Source organism: Mobula birostris, chromosome 8 (assembly GCF_030028105.1).
Source record: "Mobula birostris isolate sMobBir1 chromosome 8, sMobBir1.hap1, whole genome shotgun sequence".
Taxonomy (NCBI): Eukaryota; Metazoa; Chordata; class Chondrichthyes; order Myliobatiformes; family Myliobatidae; genus Mobula; species Mobula birostris.
In genome coordinates, this window is record NC_092377.1 from 138,963,153 (window position 1) to 138,984,051 (window position 20,899).

Here is a 20,899-nt window from a genome sequence, read left to right on the forward strand (position 1 = left end):
GCTTTTTTTACAACCCTATCTACCTGTGGCATCACTTTCAAGGAATTATGGATCTGTGTCCCCTGCTCCCTCTGTTCTGTCGCACTCCACAGTGCCCTATCTCTCACTATGTTGGTTGTCCCAAAGTGCAACATCCCACTCTTGTCAGCATTAAATTCCAGCTGCCATTTTTCAGCCATTTTTCCAACAGGAACAGCTATTACTGCAAGCTTTGATAGTCTTCTTTGCTGTCCATTACACCCCCACTCTTGGTGTCATCTGCAAATTTCCTGATCATCAACCAGATTATCATGTTATCACCCAGATCGTTGATATAGATGACAAACAATAACAGACCCAGCACCGATCCCTGTCGCCTTCCACTAGTCACAGGCCTCCAGCCAGAGAGGCAACCATCTACTACCACCCTCTGGCTTCTCTAGCAAAGCCATAGTCCAATCCAATTTACTACCTCATCTTGAAAGCCGAGCGACTGAACTTCCTTGACCAACTTCCCATGCGGGAACTTGTCAAAAGTCTTGCTAAAGTCCAGGTAGATAACATCCACTGCCTTGCCTTTATCAACTTTCCTAGTAACATCCTCAAAAAGCTCTATGAGATTGATTATACATGAATTAACACAGACACGGCCATGTTGACTATCCCTAATCAGTCTATGTCTAACCAAATACTATTATATACAACCTGGTCCCTTAGAATAGCTTCCAATAACTTTCCCACTACTGATGTCAGGCCCACTAGTCTATAATTTCCTGGTTTATTCTTAGAGCCTTTCTTAAACAACAGACCAACCTTAGTTATCCTCCAATCCTTCAACACCTCACTTGTAGCTAAGGATGTTTTAAATATCTTTGTTAACACCCCTGTAATTTCTGTACTGGCTTCCTATAGGGTCAGAGGGAACACCTTGTCAGGCACTAGGGATTTATTCACCCTAATTTACCTCAAGACAGGAATCCCTCCTGCTCTATATATAGGGTCCATGAACTTGCTGCTACACTGCCTCACATCTGTAGACTGTGTCTATTTCCTGAGTAAATACAGATGGAAAAAATCCATTGAGGATCTCCCCCATCTCTTTGAGCTCCATGCATAGATTACCAGAGGATCTGATCTTCCACAGGACCAGTTTTGTCCCTTGTTATCCTTGTGTGACGAGAGGCCCAGGTGAGGATGGTAAGGACCCAACCACTGGAGTATCCGAGACTAGAATTGAGATGCAATTTCGAGACTGTAATGAGAACAGGGTTCTTGACTAGTTGCAAGATGAGAATCCGAAGGAGACAGAAACCCCAAATGCAATTGCAGACTGAACCAAAGTTTAGCTGATGTTTGAGCACCATACCTCAGTTCAGGTGCTCTTTAAATATCTAAATCTTGGCACTGAGACATGGCCGCCAATTAGTGGAGAGGGCCAGAATTGTTAAAGGGTCTGTGCCAGCTATCCATACTCTGGAGAACTGGGGTATCTAAACTCTGGAACACAGTTGAGTGCACATTGTAACACCTTGTGCTCTTACAATATCTGTAGAAGCCATTAGGATTCTCCTTCACCTTGTCTGCTAGAGCAAACTCATATCTTCTTTTAGCCTTCCTCATTTCCTTCTTAAGTGTTTCTTTGCATTTCTTATACTCCTCAAGTACCTCATTTGTTCCTACCTGCGTATACCTACTATGCCCCTCCTCCTCCATTTTTTCCTCTCAAAACCAAGGTTCACTATACCTGTTATCCTTGCCTCTTATTCTGACAGGAATGTACAGACCCTGTACTCGCAAAATTTCACTTTTGAAGTACTCCCACTTGCCAAGCACACCTTTGCCAGAAAACAGCCTGTCCCAATCCACACATGTCAGATCCTTTCTGATGCCATCAAGATTGGCCTTTCTCCAACTTAACCTGAGGACCAACCTATCTTTTTGCATAATTACTTTGAAACTAATGGTATTGTGGTCACTGGATGTAAAGTGTTTCCCAAACTTCTGTCAACTGCCCTAATAAGAGGTCTCGTACCTCACTCTCTAGTTGGGACTTCTATGTACTGATTAAGGAAACTTTCCTGAACACATTTGACAAACTCTATCCCATCTAATCTTTTTTACAGTTTGGGAGACCCATTCAATATGGAAAGTTAAAATCACCCACTATAACAACCTTATGTTTCTTGCAATCTCTCCGCAAATTTGCTCCTCTACATCCCTCGGACTGTTGGGTGTCTATAATATAATCCCATATATAATCCCAATAACATGGTCCCACCTTCCTTATTCCTCAATTCTACCCCTAAGGCCTCTAGTCTGTCCTGACGGGGTGCTGCCATGACATTTTCCCTGATGGTAATAGCACCCTTTAATCCCTCCCGCTTTATCTCGTCTAAAATAATGGAACCCCAGAACGTTGATGCATTGTCAGTCCTGTCCCTCCAGTAACCAAGTCTCACTAATAGCTACAATGTCCTAACTCCTCATGCTAATCCATGAAGCTCATCTGCCTTTCCTACAATATTCCTTGCATTCAAATATATGCACTTCAGAACATTGCTTGACCTTCTGATTCCTGACTTTGTATGTAGGCTTAACGATATCTTTCTCCACAACCATTCCACTATCTGCTCTGGCACTGTGGTTCCTATTCCCCTGCAATTTTTAGTTTGCCTCCTCCCCACAACCCCGTGCAGCATTAGCAAAATCCTTCCCACTAGGATATTAGCTCCCCTCCAGTTCAGGTGACACCGAACAATAAAGCACTGTACCCTCTCTTTGGCCCACCATGTTGTGCCAGCCTTTTAACCTAATCCACTGTCAATCTAACACTTCCCTTCTACACAGCCCATAACCCTCCACTTTTCTTTCATCCACGTGCCTATCTACATGTCCTTAAGGTATCAGTCTCGACCGCCAACCTCAGCAGTGTATTCCAGACCCTTACCACACTCTGTGTAAAAAAAAACCTATTCTACCTCTAACATCTGCCCTAAACTTTCCCTCATTCACCTTAAAAATATGTCCTCTGGTTTTAACCATTGCTGCCTTGGGAAAGAGGTGCTGGCTGTATACTCTGCCTGTGCCTCTTACCACCTTATGCGCCTCTATCAAGTTGCCTTTCATCTTCATTTGCCCTGAGAAAAGGCCTAACTCACTCAGCCTTTCCTGACGTGATATTTTTAATCCAGGCAGCACCCCGGCAAATCTCTGCGCTCTCTCTAAAGTGTCCACGTCTTTCCTATAATGAGGTGATCCAAACAGAGCATAATATTCCTATGTTGCTGAGCCAGTTTTATAGAGCTGCAACCGTACCTCATGGCCTTTGAACTCAGTCCCCTGACTGATGAAGGCTAACACACCATATGCCTTCTTAATGGCCCTCTCAACTCGTGCAGCAACTTTGAGGTATCTTTGGAATTGGATGCCAAGATCCCTTCATTTCTTTGCACCGCTATGAATCCTATTATTAACCTTGTACATTGTTTTCATGAAGGGTTGGTTGATCACCTCATTCTCATCGCAGCCAGTGTTGAGAGTGAGACTGACATAGAGGAATGATGTGATGGGGAGAACGCCTCTCACTGACACCCAAGTGTGGTCTTGGTGCTTGTTAGTGAGTTCTGCTGCTGAGGTATTCTGCCAGATGAATTGGAGAGTCTACTCAGGAACTGTTCCACAGGATCCACCGAGTCCTTATCCCTCAGTGTCTTCACGATGCTGTATGCTGACGGCTGCCTGATCGACTTGTGGTCAAAGGTTTTATTCCTTGAAAGAAGTTTTCAACAAGGGTCAGGTAGTGTGGCAACAGGACAGTATGCGACAACAGGGCTAGTCCGTCATCAGCACCTAGAACCTCAGCACGAAGCAACACTTGATGTCCATGTACTTTGGTTCCACGCACAGTCTGATGCATCCATATATGAAGATGATCTTCAGGATTAGGGCAACATCATATGCCCCCAATGTGACCCATTGGACCTGCTCCATCCTGGAAAACTGGACAAACTGGTAAATGGCTTGAGTGACTGCCGGGGTAGAGAAGCAGGGAATACTTCACACCCTCACCAACTGAGAGCACCTTGCACATGAGTTAAAAACCTGAGGTGCAAAAGGGACTTGGGAGTACTTGTGCAGAGCACCCTGAAGATTAACTTGCAGCTTGAGTCGATAGTGAGGAAGGCAAATGCCATGTTAACATTCATTTCAAGAGGTCTAGAATACAAGAGCAAGGATGTGATGCTGAGGCTTTATAAGGCACTGGTGAGGCCTCACCTTGAGTATTGTGAACAGTATTGGCCCCCTCATCTTAGAAAAGATGTGCTGGCATTGGAGAGGGCCCAGAGGAGATTCACAAGGATGATTCCAGGAATGAAACAGTTATCATACGAGGGACATTTGATGGCTCTGGGTTTGTATGTGCTGGAATTCAGAAGAGTGCAGGGGGAACCTCATTGAAACCTTTCAAATATTGAAAGGCCTAGACAGAGTGGATGTGGAAAGGATGTTTCCCACAGTGGGAGAGTCTAGGACAAGAGGGCACAGCCTCAGGATAGAGGGGCGCTCTTTTAAAACAGAGATACGGAGTCATTTCTTTAGCCAGAGTGTGGTGAATTTGTGGAATTTGTTACCACAGGCAGCTGTGGAGGCCAGGTTGTTGGGTGCATTTAAGGCGGAGATTGATAGGTTCTTGATTGGACATGGCATCAAAGGTTATGGGGAGAAGGCTGGGAACTGGGGTTGAGGAGGAGATAGAGAAAAGGATCAGCCATGATTGAATGGTGGAGCAGATTCAATGGGCCAGATGGCCTAATTCTGCTCCCACGTCTTATGGTCTAATGATCTTACGATCCTGGATACAGTAAATGTCCTTGGCCATGTACTTGCAGGACTCCAACAGGATCTTCCTTATGGCGACGTCCTGGTTGAAGATAACCCCTCACTCAGACTCTATTGTAACTCTATTGACCTCTTCCTGAGGGGTTCATCAGGACAGCTATTTTGTTGCAGTAGATTAGTTTATGGCAGGTTATTTTCCGGACAAAGGTGCTAGGCTGATTTCCCACTCAGCATAAGGGTTTACCTCTGTGTCATCAGGTCAAGATCTCACTGGCCAGCCACCTCATCAGGAAGGGTCCTCAAAGTGTCCTTCCTTCTCTTCCCCTTCTTCTTCAGAGTGGAGATCCATCCCCAATCTGATAAGCACTGATACCTTGCTTTATTGTTATCATGGTCCGGATCGGGGTCCCTTTAAATTTACTTTGTTTATGTTACGATCCGGACCGTTGACTCCCTGTTTCCCTTTGGTTCCCTGTTTTCCCGTGTCCCTCGGCTTTGGTGATTGGAGGCAATTTACTCTCGACTGAACCGGTAGCTTATAGTCTCCGGCTTTCAGCTGTTCGGCGCGAGAGCATTTGCAAAGTCACCAAGGTACGGCGTGCCAATGTCATCTGGCCAGAGCAAGCCCGGTCTCCGCCCGAAGCGAATGCCGGTAATCCGCCTTTCCTCACCGGAGCAACCCTGTCAAGTTACCTCACCAAAGTGAGCCAGCAAAGTGTCCTCACCAAGGTGGGTCCGTCAGTTAACCCACCGGAGGGAATCAAGAATTGCTGTCTACTGTTCCCGGGGTGAGTTGAGAGCTCACCACTACCCGGAGGCTCCAAGTCAAAACCTGGCTCCGGGGGCATCCACGTACCGAGTCAAGTCCTGGCCCTGGCGGCATCCAAGTTCCCAGTCGAGTCCCGGCCCTGGCGGTCTGTGATTCCTGTCCTACCCTCCTGTCTGAATCCCTTCTCTGCCCCTCTCGCCTCTAGCCCTCATCTGCAGCCCTCGCCTGCACCTCGGTCTAGTTCTATTGCCAGAGCTAGATAGGTACTGTCTGGTGTTCTTTCGTGTTGGTCTTGTCTTGTCCTCGCCTCCATGGGGTAAGTCTGGCCGTCTTGCCGTTGCCCTGCGGGGGGGGGGGTCATGTCTTGTCGTGTCTTGTCCTCGCGCCCGTGGGGTAAGTCAGGCCGTTTTGCCGTTGCCTCCTGGGGGGTCATGAGTCCCGGCCCTATGTCCTGTTCCCAAGGAGGGGTCCTGGCTCTCTGTTCTGTGTGTGAGACCCGGCCCTATGTCCTGTACCCAAAGAGGGGTCCCGACTCTGTGTTCTGTGTATGTGTTCATGGTTCCATGTACCTGCTCTCCCGAGACCGAGGCTCTGTCTTTCCATGTTCCTCCTCTCCCCTGTCATGTCCAGCCTGGTTCTGGGGTCTGAGCCTGATGCAAGACCCAGGTACTGGGTCCTTGCCCAGTCTTTGGCTCGGAGTCTATACCGTAGCCTCTTCATGTCGCCTCTGGTTCTGGGGTCCTATTCCGAGTCCTAGCCCAGACCCTTGTCCCAGCCTAGACGTAGTCCTGAGTCCTTGTCCAGTTTGCTATTCCTGCTTCTGCTTTGATCTCCTGATATCAAACAATAAACTCAATTTAATTAAACTCACAAGATGTTTCTTGCATTTGGGTCCACCCTTGCTCCCAAAGCCCCACCACCGTGACAATTGTAGTCTGAAGGCATTAACCACAGCATTAATGACCTTTCTTGAATCAGTCACTCTGGGACTTGGAGGAAACTATCCACTCAGAAGTGGAAACTAGCAAGCTTCTCTAGTGCTGCTCCTGAGTGACCCCATCTGTAAGACAGATGATCCTATCTGATTGGCTTTATTTGCTGCATGTATATCGAAGTTTCTGACATACAGTGAAATGTGTCATTTCCTTCACTGACCAATGCACTCTGTGCTGCAATTGTCACCATGTCTCTGGCACCAACATAGCATGCCCACAACTTACACCTAACTCGTACGTCTTTGGAATGTGGGACGAAACTGGAGCACCCGGAGAAAACCCACAAGGTCACAGGGAGAACATGCAAACTCCTTACAGACGGAGGTGGGAACTGAACCCTGATCTTACAGCTAGCACTGTAAAGCATTGCGCTAACCGTTACTCTACCCTCCCACCCCGCAGGCAATAATGATGCCTGTATAGTCGAATGGTTTGACGATGCTCTCAGTGTAGACTTGTGCTGAGTAGCATTGGCAAAGGTCCCAGTGTTGGCTGGTTTTGGTGCAGCCAAGAGATGTGCCCCTGCAGAGCAGAGGTAAATTGGGTTCAGTGCTGGGACAGCAATAGCGTTACTGTATTAGCACTGCAGGATGTAGGACTGATACTCTGGAGAGTTTAGTTCAAGTCCTCCCCTTTAGCTGTTGAAGTTAAACTAGAACTCAAAACCCTAGTCAACCGCAAAACTGACTGGTGGGTTGCAGAGACACATTTAGTTCACTAGTGTCTTTCGGGCGAGGAGGAATCCTGCCTTGCCACCCACTACCTGTCCTTATCTACCAGTTGCCAGCTTCTAGCCTTCCCCCTCCCCTCACCTTCTTATTCTGGCTTCTTCCCCATTCCTGATGAAGGGTCTCGGCCTGAAACGTCGACTGTTTGCTTCAGCCCACTTGACCTGCCGAGTTTCTCCAGCATTCTGTGCGTGTCACCCACTGCCCTGTGTGTTACTCTGGCCCAACAAAGTGACGGGCGCTTGGCCCACTGAGCCACTCAGATTGTGGGCTATTATGGTCGGGGAATAAATACTGATCTTGCCAGCAATGCCCAGATCTCATCATGAATTATGAAAACAATTCCCACGTGTGCTTCTGATTCCACTCTCTTTCCAAAGGCTAGGGTTGCAGAGAGATCCTGAACTTCCCATATTTCTAGTTTATATTGGTCCAGCCTGGGTTGGAACTGAGGATGGAAACAGAGCTTTCCTGCTTTTGTGGCAGGGGACAAGACTTGACAAGAGAACTTGACTTGAAGACTTGATAAGAGGACTTAACTTGAAGATGACAAAAGGATTTGACTTGAAGACTTGACAAGAATAATTGACGAGAGGACTTGACTTGAAGACTTGACAAGAATAATTGACAAGAGGATTTGACTTGAAGACTTGACGAGAATACTTGACTTGAAGACTTGACAAGAGGATTTGACTTGAAGACTTGATAAGAGGATTTGACTTGAAGACTTGACGAGAATACTTGACTTGAACACTTGACAAGAGGATTTGACTTGAAGACTTGATAAGAGGACTTGACTTGAAGACTTGACAAGAGGATTTGACTTGAGGACTTGACAAGAAGAAGCTGCAGTGTAAGTTCCTTGAGCCAGAAGATGAATCCATGGAGACACACCGATCCTGTGCTACTGTTCAAAGAAGAGCAGGAGGGTTCCTATTCCTTACTCATCCTTCCATCAGCATGATTGGAAGATTCAAATTTATTTATCATGTGAACATTGAAACATACAGTAAGATGATCACTTGCGTTGACAACCAACACACCTTCTGACGCCAATATAGCGTGCCCACAATGCTCAGCAGAACAACACAGAGCACAACAAAACGGAACTCCACCTCAACCCAAAAGACCACAAAAAGGCAACCAATCCGAGTGGCAACCTCAATGGAGTACAGAGCTATTTGAGCTACTGTATCACCTTTGACTTTCCTTTCAGAGCACAGCAACATTTGCAGAACAAGATGTTCAAGTTTAATTGTCATTCAACCATACGTGAATACCCATGAATACAGCCAAATTGAACAGTGTTACTCTGGGGCCAGGGTGCAAGACCCAGTACTACCAGTCACGCACAGCACAACGAACACGTAGCTTGTATAAGATAGCAAGCACTTAGAAGATATCAGTAAAATACAGTCACACAAAGAAAAATATAGTCCAACACCCTGAGTCCATGAATGTTACAGTAGTCTACAGTCAAGCACAATACAGCTTGTGTTCTGCCAAATGAACGACGGGGCAGCACTGACTCCAGTTTGGATGCCCCACCACACCTCCTGCAATGGAGCCCACCAACTCTCATGCCTCTCTCCTGGGCGGCTTGGGGCTTAGTTCTTGCTATGATGGAGTCCACACCGCTCTTTCGCCATCTGTCTGTGCCACCTGCCAGTAAGTCAGTGAATCAGATTTGCAGCCTTCTATGTTACCAATGACCAACGGGGTCCTGCGACTAAGATGATCACTGGCTGCTAGAGTGCACACCAACTCCCCCGACACCTCTCTGATGCGTGATCCACACCACGTCCAGCTCCTTCATCTTCTCAGCCAATGAGCAACTAGCTGATGAGATAGACCTGCAGTACTTTAAGTTCTTAAATTTTGGCATGGTCTTGCAGTTATAAAAAAATGCATTTATAAAAGACAATAACACCTGTGGTTGACCCCCATAGAGGCCACTGCAATCAAATGCACTGCCATCTTACCGGAGACTTACCAACAATTGCATGCTTGTTTGATGTAAAGCACTCCAGGACATCTGAAGGCTGGGAGAGGTGCTTTAGAAATGCAGATACTTTTTTGACTTCTGATCGATTGTTAGGTTGGAAATCTGGTTGGAGATCGATATGCATGATGCTTCTGCAATGCAACTGAAGAACATCACTTACCAAACCAGCAGCTCCAGTTTCGGGTCCAGGTCAGAATTCATTTTTATTCAATGGAATCTCAGCTTGACGTGGTTGAAAGCACCGGCGGTGTCAAAGGTCGTGTGCAGAATGTCTGTGAGGAAGTAGAACTCACAATCTATCCTGGCACTTCACTATTGCACTAAGGAATTATCAAAAGGGCTTTGGGTGAGTGGGTGTGGCACCAATCTCTCCTTTTGTGAGAGAACCTAGAACTAGGAGGTCACCATTTAAAAATAAGTGGCATCCCAGTTAAGACTATTGAATACTAATGAGTATTTTGAACTCTTGCTCCCAAAGGGAAGTTGAACCAGAGTCCCTTAATTCTCCAATTTCAGGTAACCTCTCCCCTGTCCTTTTTCTCACACCTCCTGGTCCTCCTCCCAGTCACTATCAGCCAAGTCCTTTCCCCTCCTCCATCAACTTCATCTGCCTATCATCCAAATGCTCCTCCTACTGGCTGAACAGGCCATTCAGCCCAACGTATTCATGCTGTTCCTTTTCTCGTCTACTGACTGTGCAGATCTACCCTTCCTTATTTGGTTCCATGCTCCTATTAGATCCCATCATCAGTAGCCCTCCACTGATCATCTCCCAACCTCTGTCACTATTTCCCCTCCTCCGTCTATCACCTCCCAACCTCTGTCACTATTTCCCCTCCTCCGTCTGCCTATTACACCTCCTTACCTGGATCCACCACTTACAAGCTCTTGCTCCATCTCTTGCCCTCACCTCATTCTACTGGCTCCCTCCCCTCTGTCTTTCAGTCCTGATGAAGGGTCTCGACCTGGAACATTTGGAGGGTGTTGTAAATGGTGAAAGTGTACAGAATTCACAACCACTGACATTGGGTTGGGGTTCACTTTAAGAGGCAGGTCTGACCTGATGAGGTAATTACATAAAGGGCTTTTAACACACTTTATTTTCAGTTTTTGTTGTTCAATGAATGAGTTGCTACTACTTTTCTGAATCATAAAACACCCCTGCCATTTTATTTGTGAAAACTTACATTGGTGATCCTGGTGCTCTAGGGCAATTCCAGAGATATTGAACATGTTGGCCAATGCGGTCACTTTGAAACTGCTGGAGTTTTGCAAACAAAATGCCATTGCTTGATTTGCACTAGCTGAGGCCCAATTTACACTGCGAGAATTCATTGCTAATGACACCAAATATTTGTATGTATTAGCTTTGCTCAGTAATCCCACAGCTGTGACATTAGTGAGTCTACTCGAACACCTGCCCGAACACGATAAATACCACTCGCTGAAAACTCACCTTTTACAGACTTTTGGACAATTGGAGTCTGAGTGCGCCAAACAGTGGCTCTCCTTGCCCAGCCTTGGGGACGCCAAGCCATTGGAGCTAATGGACCACATGCTGTCTCTCCTGGGAAATCACCATCCTTATTTATTTTTAAAGAACTCTTCATGCAGTGAATGCCTAATCAAGTTCATATAGCCCTCTCTAATGCACCCATGAAGGACCTTAGGGAGCTTGTTAAAATGGCTGATAGTCTAGACATAGCCAGGCAGAGATGCATAATTCCTCCTTACTTCCTGCCTTGATAAGCCCGGTCAACAAAGCCTCCAACATGAAGACACATGCCCTTGTGAAACAGACAATACAGGACCTGTGTTTTAACTGCTCTTGCTATGAAACAACCGCTGGGAAATGCTGACCACCTTGCAACTTCAGAACATCAGAAGTCTGTGAATACCATGGGCTCCAACTGCCAAGATCACCTACTGTTCATTACGGACGCCCTTTCAGGGTGACTCTTCCCGTGTGACATGGATGCTCAAGGGAGTGTGCTGCCAGGATCGCCTATTGAAGAGAAGGCAAAGGGTGACAAAACCTCGATGGATGCCACCAAAGGCAGCAGGATCCAGACCTACGGGACATGATGGCTGATGTTCTGCCTCAGTGGGTGACGTTACACATCGGACCTCATCCTGGCCAAAGTGGCTAGATCTCTGCTTGGTGCAGATGTCTTGTGTGCCCAAGGACTATTAGTTGATCTTATGAACTCCTAGCTTGTGGATGTCTAGGACTTTGGGTTATTACCCTGCTCCACCAATAAGTTGCCCACAACAACTCTGTCAAGGGCATGCACCATTACATGAGTTTCCTCGACTGTTGGTTGAATTCCCAAACCTCACCAAGCCCACATTTTCAACTACAGTCAACAAACTTGGGGTTGAGCACCACATTTCTACAACTGGCCCACCAGTCCATGCCTGCACATGTAGACTGGATCCAGAAAAACTGGTAATGCAAACACTGAGTTTGCCAACATGGAAAGACTCGGCATTGTACACGGGTTGAATAGCCCCTGGGCTTTGCCCCTCCATATTCTGGTTGCCACCCATGTGGCGATTACCTTAACGAGGCCACCACCCCCAGTTGTTACCTGGTCCCACACAACCAGGTCTTTTCGGCATACTGAGCTGGAAAGTTAATTTTTCCCGGAGTTAGGGAATACCATCAGGTGCCTGTGTGCTCGGAGGACATTTCCAAAACAGCTGTGATAACCCCGTTAGGCCTCTCTGACTTTCTGCGCATGCTGTTTGAGCTGAAAAATGCAGCACGGAATTTACAGTGGCTGATAGACTCTGCATTAAACAACCTAGATATTCTTCTTATTTACCCAGATGTCACCAGTGCATCCAAATCTGAACACATATATCACCTCTACATACCTTTCGAGAGCTTCAGCCAACACAAGTTGATTATTAACCTTGCTAAAGGCCAGTTTGGGTGGTCAACCATTGATTTTCTTGAACATTGCATCTCCGCAGAAGGTGCAAAACCCTCTCCATTGAAGGTAGCTACTATTATGGATTTCCCACCGCCCTGCTCTACTAAAAAACTACAGGAGCTTTTAGGCATAGTGAATTTCTATTACTGTTTCATTCTGCGAGCCACTGAACTTATGCTCCCCCTGTAATAGTGTGCTTAAAGGCAATACTCCTAATCAGGTGCTTGACTGATCTGTGGACATGACCAGGGCATTTGATGATACCAAACAAGCTCCTTCCAATGCGACCTTATTGGCACATCCGCTCCCCAACACTCCTATGGCCGTTACTACTTACATAGAACATAGAATAGTACAGCACAGTACAGGCCCTTCGGCCCACAATGTTGTGCTGACCCTTAAACCCTGCCTCCCATATAACCCCCCACCTTAAATTCCTCCATATACCTGTCAAGTAGTCTTTTAAATTTCACTAGTGTATCTGCCTCCACCACTGACTCAGGCAGTGCATTCCACGCATGAACCACTCTCTGAGTTAAAAACCTTCCTCTAATATCCCCCTTGAACTTCCCACCCCTTACCTTAAAGCCATGTCCTCTTGTATTGAGCAGTGGTGCCCTGGGGAAGAGGCGCCGGCTGTTCACTCTATCTATTCCTCTTAATATCTTGTATACCTCTATCATGTCTCCTCTCATCCTCCTTCTCTCCAAAGAGTAAAGCCCTAGCTTCCTTAATCTCTGATCATAATGCATACTCTCTAAACCAGGCAGCATCCTGGTAAATCTCCTCTGTACCCTTTCCATTGCTTCCACATCCTTCCTATAGTGAGGCGACCAGAACTAGACACAGTACTCCAGGTGTGGCCTAACCAGATTTTTTATAGAGCTGCATCATTACCTCACAACTCTTAAACTCTATCCCTCGACTTACGAAAGCTAACACCCCATAAGCTTTCTTAACTACCCTATCCACCTGTGAGGCAACTTTCAGGGATCTGTGGACATGTACCCCCAGATCCCTTTGCTCCTCCACTCTACCAAGTATCCTGCCGTTTACTTTGTACTCTGCCTTGGAGTTTGTCCTTCCAAAGTATACCACCTCACACTTCTCCGGGTTGAACTCCATCTGCCACTTCTCAGCCCACTTCTGCATCCTATCAATGTCTCTTTGCAATCTTCAACAATCCTCTACACTATCCACAACACCACCAACCTTTGTGTTGTCTGCAAACTTGCCAACCCACCCTTCTACCCCCACATCTAGGTTGTTAATAAAAATCACGAAAAGTAGAGGTCCCAGAACTGATCCTTGTGGGACACCACTAGTCACAACCCTCCAATCGGAATTACTCCCTCCACCACGACCCTCTGCCTTCTGCAGGCAAGCCAATTCTGAATCCACCTGGCTCCCATGCCTTCTGACTTTCTGAATAAGCCTACTGTATGGAAGGTTGTCAAATGCCTTACTAAAATCCATGTAGATCATATGATCATCATTATCAAGTGCCATGCCCAGTTTGAGCTTTGACTGCCATGGCCCACACATCTTGTTTTGGGTCAAGTGGATCAATTCATTGGTGTTCATTTCCAGTTCTCTAGCTCCTGTCTCCATCATCGTTTGTCTTTGTCTTCTTCTTGCTTTCTTCCTTTCAATCTTTCCCATAATTGCCATACATTCTAATTCCTTTTTCCTAATCACATGTCCAATGAAGTTACGTCGCCTTTTCATGATCTCATACATTATTTTTCTTTTTGTGTTTGCTCTGTTCATGACATCCTCGTTAGATATTCGTTTCATCAATGATATTCTTTGCATCCTCCTCAAAAACCACATCTCTGCTGCTACAATTCGTTTCCTCGTGTTACTAGATATTGTCCAACATTCTGAGCTATATAACATAACTGGATAAACGTAACATTTCAGTACTCTGAGGCGGGTTGTCGTGCCTAGTTTAGTACTCGTCAGTATATTCTTCATTCTTGTAAAGATGTCTTTTGCCATCTCTATTCTTCTTTTGATGTCCATGTTGCACCTGCCATCTGATGTCACTCAGCTTCCTAAGTAGCAAAAGTTCTGTACTTGTTTTATGTCCTCCCCATTTATTCTCAGCCTGCAGATAGGATTCTCCTTCTTTTTGGATATCACCATACATTCTGACTTTTTGCAGTTGATAGATAGACCCATTTTTGCACTTTCTTCAACAATTATATCAATTAAGTTTTGTAGTTCTTCCTCTGTACTTGACTACACTCATCTATATGCCTGGTCACCTCCTCAAAGAAACTCTATCAGGCTTGTTAGACACAATCTGCCCTTCACAAAGTCATGCTGACTGTCCCTGATCAGACCATGATTCAGACTATGCTGTGGGTGTTATGCTTAAACAGTCAGTCTCTCTCTGGCTGTCTGCCAGCTTTGTTTTCTTCTAGAGGGTCTCCATTTCAAAGCGTTTGTTGACCACAAACCCCTCTTGCACACAATGGCCAAAATATCAGACCCTTGGTTTGCACGGCAGCAACACTACCTGGCCTACATCTCCGAGTTCCCAATGAATATACAACAAATCAAGGGGAAAAGTAACGTCATGGCTGATTGTCTCTCACAGCCACCCATCGAGGCCGTACACATAGGGGTTGGGTATGCTGGCATGGCAGCTGACCAAGCTACTGACCCAGAGGCCGAGGCTTACCGAACTGCAGTCATGGGCCTGCGGTTGGCTGACATTAAGTTCGGGAAAGCTGGGGTTTCTTTCCTGCACGATGTCTTAACTGGTTGCCCTCGCCCAACTGGAGGCGTACTGTTTTTGGCTCCACACATGGCCTTGCACATCCGGGCCAGAAGGCCTCATAGAAACTGGTTTCACTAAAGTTTGTGTGGCACGGCCTTAGAAAGGATGTGTGAGATTGGACTGCAGCCTGTGTGGGATCCCAGCGGGAAAAGTTAACCGTCATGTCCGGGCGCCATTGGCACCGTTTGAGGTTCCTGAGCGATGGTTTGACCATGTCAATGTGGGCCTTATTGATCCTCTCCCCCCCACCCCCCTGCAGTTTCACGCACCTCCTTACCTTGGTGGACTGGACCACCGGGTGGCCAGAGGTCATCCCTGCAGCACTGATGATGGCCACAGACACGGCTCGGACATTCATCAGCACCTGGTTGCTCGGTTTGGCACCCCATCTGATACTTCCTCTGACCGCAGTCTCCAATTCATATCAGACCTCTGGGCTGCGATGGCCCACAACCTCGGTGTTAGGCTACGTCACACCGTGCTGTATCACCCGCAGTCCAATGGCCTATATGAGTGGTTTCACTGCTCCTTAAAGGCTGCTCTGAGGGCCTCCCTGACAGCTGAATGTTGGCATGATCATCTCCCGTGGGTCCTGCTGGGGCTCAGAACTGCTCCAAAAGAGGGCCTGCAGTTGTCCGAGGCTGAGTTCGTATACGGGCAGCTGTTACAAGTGCCAAGTGATCTCATTCCTGACGCCCCGACTGCCTGGTTGGCCTCCCTACAGCGTTCCACCCGCCTCAATAAATTCAATTCCTCCGCACCTGTTCCTACCCCCTATCATGGCACACAGCGCTCTAGGGTTCCTGTTGATCTACATTCCCCCTCGTTTGTTTTCGTCTGCCACGATGCACACTAGCATCCCCTGAGGTCCCCTTACAATGCCCATTCCACATTTTGGAGTGAGGAGACAAGACTTTCATCGTAGATAAGAGGGGCAAACTTGAGTGTGTTTCAGTAGATGCCTTAAACCGGCCCACGAACCTGCTACCCCGACCTGACTGTGAGCGTGTCAACACACCTCGGGACGAGCCAGAGGCAGCTGCTGTTCCTCCACCCGTAGAACACAGGACCCGTGCCAGGCGGCTTGTCCGAGTGCCGGACAGGCTCACAAAGCCAGTTTTAGTGAATTCTGGGGGTGGGTAATGTAATTTGTGGAAATGTATTCAATTCACAACCACCAACATTGGGTTGGGGTTCACTTTAAGAGGAGGGTCTGACATAATGAGGTAATTACGTAAAGGGTTTTTAGCTCACTTTGTTATCAGTTTTTGGTGTCCAGTGAATGAGTTACTCTTGCTTTTCTGAAGCATAAAACGCCTCCACCATTTTATTTGTGAAAACCTACAGATTGGCTACTTATTAAATAGGAAAACAGATTATTATCTGAATGGTGGCCGATTAGGAAAAGGGGAGGAGCAACGAGACCTGGGTGTCATTATACACCAGTCATTGAAAGTGGGCATGCAGGTACAGCAGGCGGTGAAAAAGGCGAATGATACACTGGCATTTATAGCGAGAGGATTCGAGTACAGGAGCAGGGAGGTACTACTGCAGTTGTACAAGGCCTTGGTGAGACCACACCTGGAGTATTGTGTGCAGTTTTGGTCCCCTAATCTGAGGAAAGACATCCTTGCCATAGAGGGAGTACAAAGAAGGTTCACCAGATTGATTCCTGGGATGGCAGGACTTTCATATGAAGAAACACTGGATGAACTGGGCTCGTACTCGTTGGAATTTAGAAGATTGAGGGGGGATCTGATTGAAACGTATAAGATCCTAAAGGGATTGGACAGGCTAGATGCAGGAAGATTGTTCCCGATGTTGGGGAAGTCCAGAACGAGGGGTCACAGTTTGAGGATGGAGTGGAAGCCTTTTAGGACCAAGATTAGGAAAAACTTCTTCACACAGAGAGTGGTGAATCTGTGGAATTCTCTGCCTCAGGAAACAGTTGAAGCCAGTTCATTGGCTATATTTAAGAGGGAGTTAGATATGGCCCTTGTGGCTACGGGAATCGGGGGGTATGTAGGGAAGGCTGGGGCAGGGTTCTGAGTTGGATGATCAGCCATGATCATACTGAATGGCGGTGCAGGCTCGAAGGGCCGAATGGCCTACTCCTGCACCTATTTTCTATGTTTCTATGTTATTTCCCTCCACAGATGCTGCCCGACCCACCCAGTTCCTCCAGCAGCTCGTTTTTATTTTTTGCTTCAAGTTCCAGTATGAGCAGACTTCTGTTTCTGTCTTAGCTGTTTTGAGGCAGTCTCTGGATGAGGGATCTACCTATTTTAATTCCGCACCTGAGCACTTCATGAACTGCCATCCCAGCACCTAGTATTAGCTGATTGAATTCTGTGGGGTTGCTATTTGAATGCCAGTTATTGTCACTGATAGTACAGCAATAGCCCATCGACCTCTTGTATCTAAGTTACCCTTCTCTACATTGGAACTGAATGTTCTGCCAACCTTCTTCAGTTCTCCACGATTCAACACACCGCTGTATAACCCAGTTCCTTATGTTTGTACTTTCTACTGATGTGTGCTCCCTTTCTTTACCCTGCCCTCACATCTCATATATCCCAGTCAGCCGCATATCTCGTTACATAAGCTTTCGCCCTTGGCCAGCTTGAGGGAACACACGAAAAATACATAAAAGAGCGGATGGAACAATCATTTATCATATAAACAGAGGCAAACCTCGGCTACCCTTGGCAGGCTTCAGAGAGTCATAGAGCAGTGCAGCATAGAAACAGGCCATTCAGCCAACCACACACATGCTATTCCTTTACCCACCTACATTGATCCAACTTGCCTGCATTAGGACTGGATCCTTCTATATCTCACATGTTTGTTCCTGTCTAAATGCCTTTTAAACAGAATAATTGTATTTGATTCCGTCACCTCCTCTGGCAGCATGTTCCAGATATCACACGCAAAATGCCGCCAGAACTCAGCAGGTCAGGCAGCATCTATGGAGTGGAATAAATAGTTGATGTAAGGGGCAGAGGCCCTTCATCAGGACTGGAAAGGAAGGGAGAAGAGCCCAGAATAAGAAGGTGTGGGGGGGGGGGTAGGAGAGGAAGAAGTACAAATGGCAAGGTGATAGTGAAGCCAGGTGAGAGGGAAGGTAGGTGGATGAGGGAGGCAGATGAAGTAAGAAACTGAGAGGTGATCGGTAGAGAAGTTAAAGGATTGAAGAAGAAAGAATCTGATAGGACCATGGGTAAAAGGGGAGGAGCAGGGGTACCAGAAGGAGTGATTGGCAGGTGAGGAGAAGAGAAAGAGTAAGGGGGGAGCCAGAATGGGGAATGCAAAAGGAGAGAGGGTCGGGTGGGGGGTAAAGAAATGATCGGAATTTGATATCAGATTGAAGGCTACCCAGATGGAATATGAGGCGTTGCTCCTCCAACCTGGATCAATCATTGTGGCAGAAGAGGAGCCTACGGTCTGTAACATTACAATAGGAATGGGGATTAGAAATAAAATTGTTAGCTTCCAGGAAATCCTCCCTGTTGAGGATGGAGTGAAAGTGTTCCACAAAGCAGTCCCCTAGTCTACCACTTAGATCCCCTTTAAAACACCCTCCTTTCACTTTAACCCTATGGTTTCTTGTTTTTGGTAATCCCTACCTTTGGAAGAAGATTCTGACCATCTGATCTGATCCCCTCATTACAGGAAAGATGGGGAAGGTTGCAGAAGGCAGCATGGTAATGTCATGGTTAGCACAACGCTTTATAGTACAGGTGACCTGGGTCCACTTCCCACCGCTACTAACTATGAACATGTGTTATTTAATATGCTAAATGATAATATCCATGTGGTTCTGCAAGCTTCCTTGAACTAAGCAACTTAGAGTCAGCTTGTCTGTCTGAAGCCAAATTAAAAAGCCCATTGTCTAATACTGCATCTTGATTTCCAAAGCACAGGTACAGGAGTTTGTACTTTCTCTCCGTGACCATGTGGGTTTCCTCCCACAGTGTGAAGATGTACCGGCTGGTAGGTTAATGGGTCATTGTAAATTGTCCTGTGATTAAGCTGGGGCCAAGTTGGGCGATTGTTGGGTGGTGTGGCTCAAAGGGCCAGAGGGGTCTGTTCCGTGCTGTATCTCAATAAATAAATAAGAAGTTCACTGAGGTGTTCTCTGGGTTGGAGGGTGTGCTCCATAAAGAGAACCTGGACAAACTTGGGTTGTTTTTCTCTGGATGGAGGATTGATGTGGGATCTAATATAAGCTGTTAAAACTATGAGAGACATAGATGGAGTAAAGGGCCAAAATCTTTTCTCAGTGTCAAATACTAAGGGACTTGCATTGAAGATGAGAGGGGGAATGTTCAAAGGGCACATATGGGGCAAATATTTTACACAGGGAATGGTGTGTGCATGGAAGCAGATATGACAGCGGCATCTAAAAGGCTCTAAGACAGGGGTCGGCAACCTTTTTACCTCTGTTGGCCGGATTGTGTATTAATGAGTGGACGGTGGGCCATAAAAAACTTGAAATATGGGAATTATCCATTTAAATACATCTCGTTATGTTTTGCATCAAATTAATGAATAATGCATGCTGGAAAACCATTTGTGCTTAACAAGGATGCCAATTAGTAATCAAAGAACGCAGTTTAGTTGCAATTTATTTCAATCAAGGCATCTTTTGAATCTATTAAAAGGACACAAACAGTCTTCAAACATAAAATGTATGAACATGATGCATTGAATGGTGGTAAATTAAATATAATAAAAAAGAAAATTTTAATGCAAACCGTCGATAAATCAATGTGAAACTTGATGCTGTTTGTTGCTTGAAAGCTTCTCAATATTGGGTGTCAGACTTGTTGATGCCAAGAGCAAGTCATTGTCCAGACGGGCATCAGTCAATCTTGTTCTCAAATGGTTCTTGCTGTGCTTCATTTTTGAAAATAATTGCTCACACAGGTAAGTGCTGCCAAACAATGATGCCATCACATGTAAGTATCTGGATATTTAGCATGGATTACTTGTTAAAACACAGTGACACTGTTTCTGTTTACAAATTTGAACGATCCCATCTGAAAACATGCCCATGCACGGAGAGCATCTAATACGTATTAATAAGGTAGTCTGCCTTCCCGTCATTGGTATATACCAGTGTTTGGTTTGGGGCAGAACGGAACCTGGGGTCAGTGTAACAAGACGCCATGCATGTCCATCAGTGTGGTTGCATGAAACACTCAGAATAAGGAAAAATCGCTCACGGGCCGGATAAGCACAGTATCTCAATATTTGCTCGCAGGCCACTCAAAATACCTTCGCGGGCCAGATCCGGCCCACGGGCCGTAGGTTACCTACCCCTGCTCTAAGATATAAGACATACGAATCTGCGGGGAGGGGAAAAGATGTGGATCTTGTGCAGAACAGATTTAATGTAATTTGGCATCATGCTCAGCACAGATGTTGTGGGCCGAAGGGCGTGATCATGTTCTGAGATCTAGGCCTCTGATAATTTTATATGGGGAACACAGGAAATAAAGCACATAAAAGAGCAGATGGAACAATCATTGAATAAATAAACAGAGACATCATATATTATCTGATAAAAAGGAAATAAATAGCTGGAATATAAATACATGAAGATCCTGTTCCTCTGACAGCAACTCAAAACTTCAGTCAGCAGCCAGTTAGCTCCCAGACTCTGCATCATGTTAGGGTTTCATAGCCAAGGGGTTGCAGTGACCCTGGTGAGCAGGCCAGATCTCGGGGGGGGGATGTGACAGGGTCCAAATACTTGGACACTGCTGCATCGTGCTGTAATCCACTCAGGCAGATGAAGCAGATCATGCTGGAAGAAGGTATGACAGAATTATTTAAGAGTTGTTTGGACAAG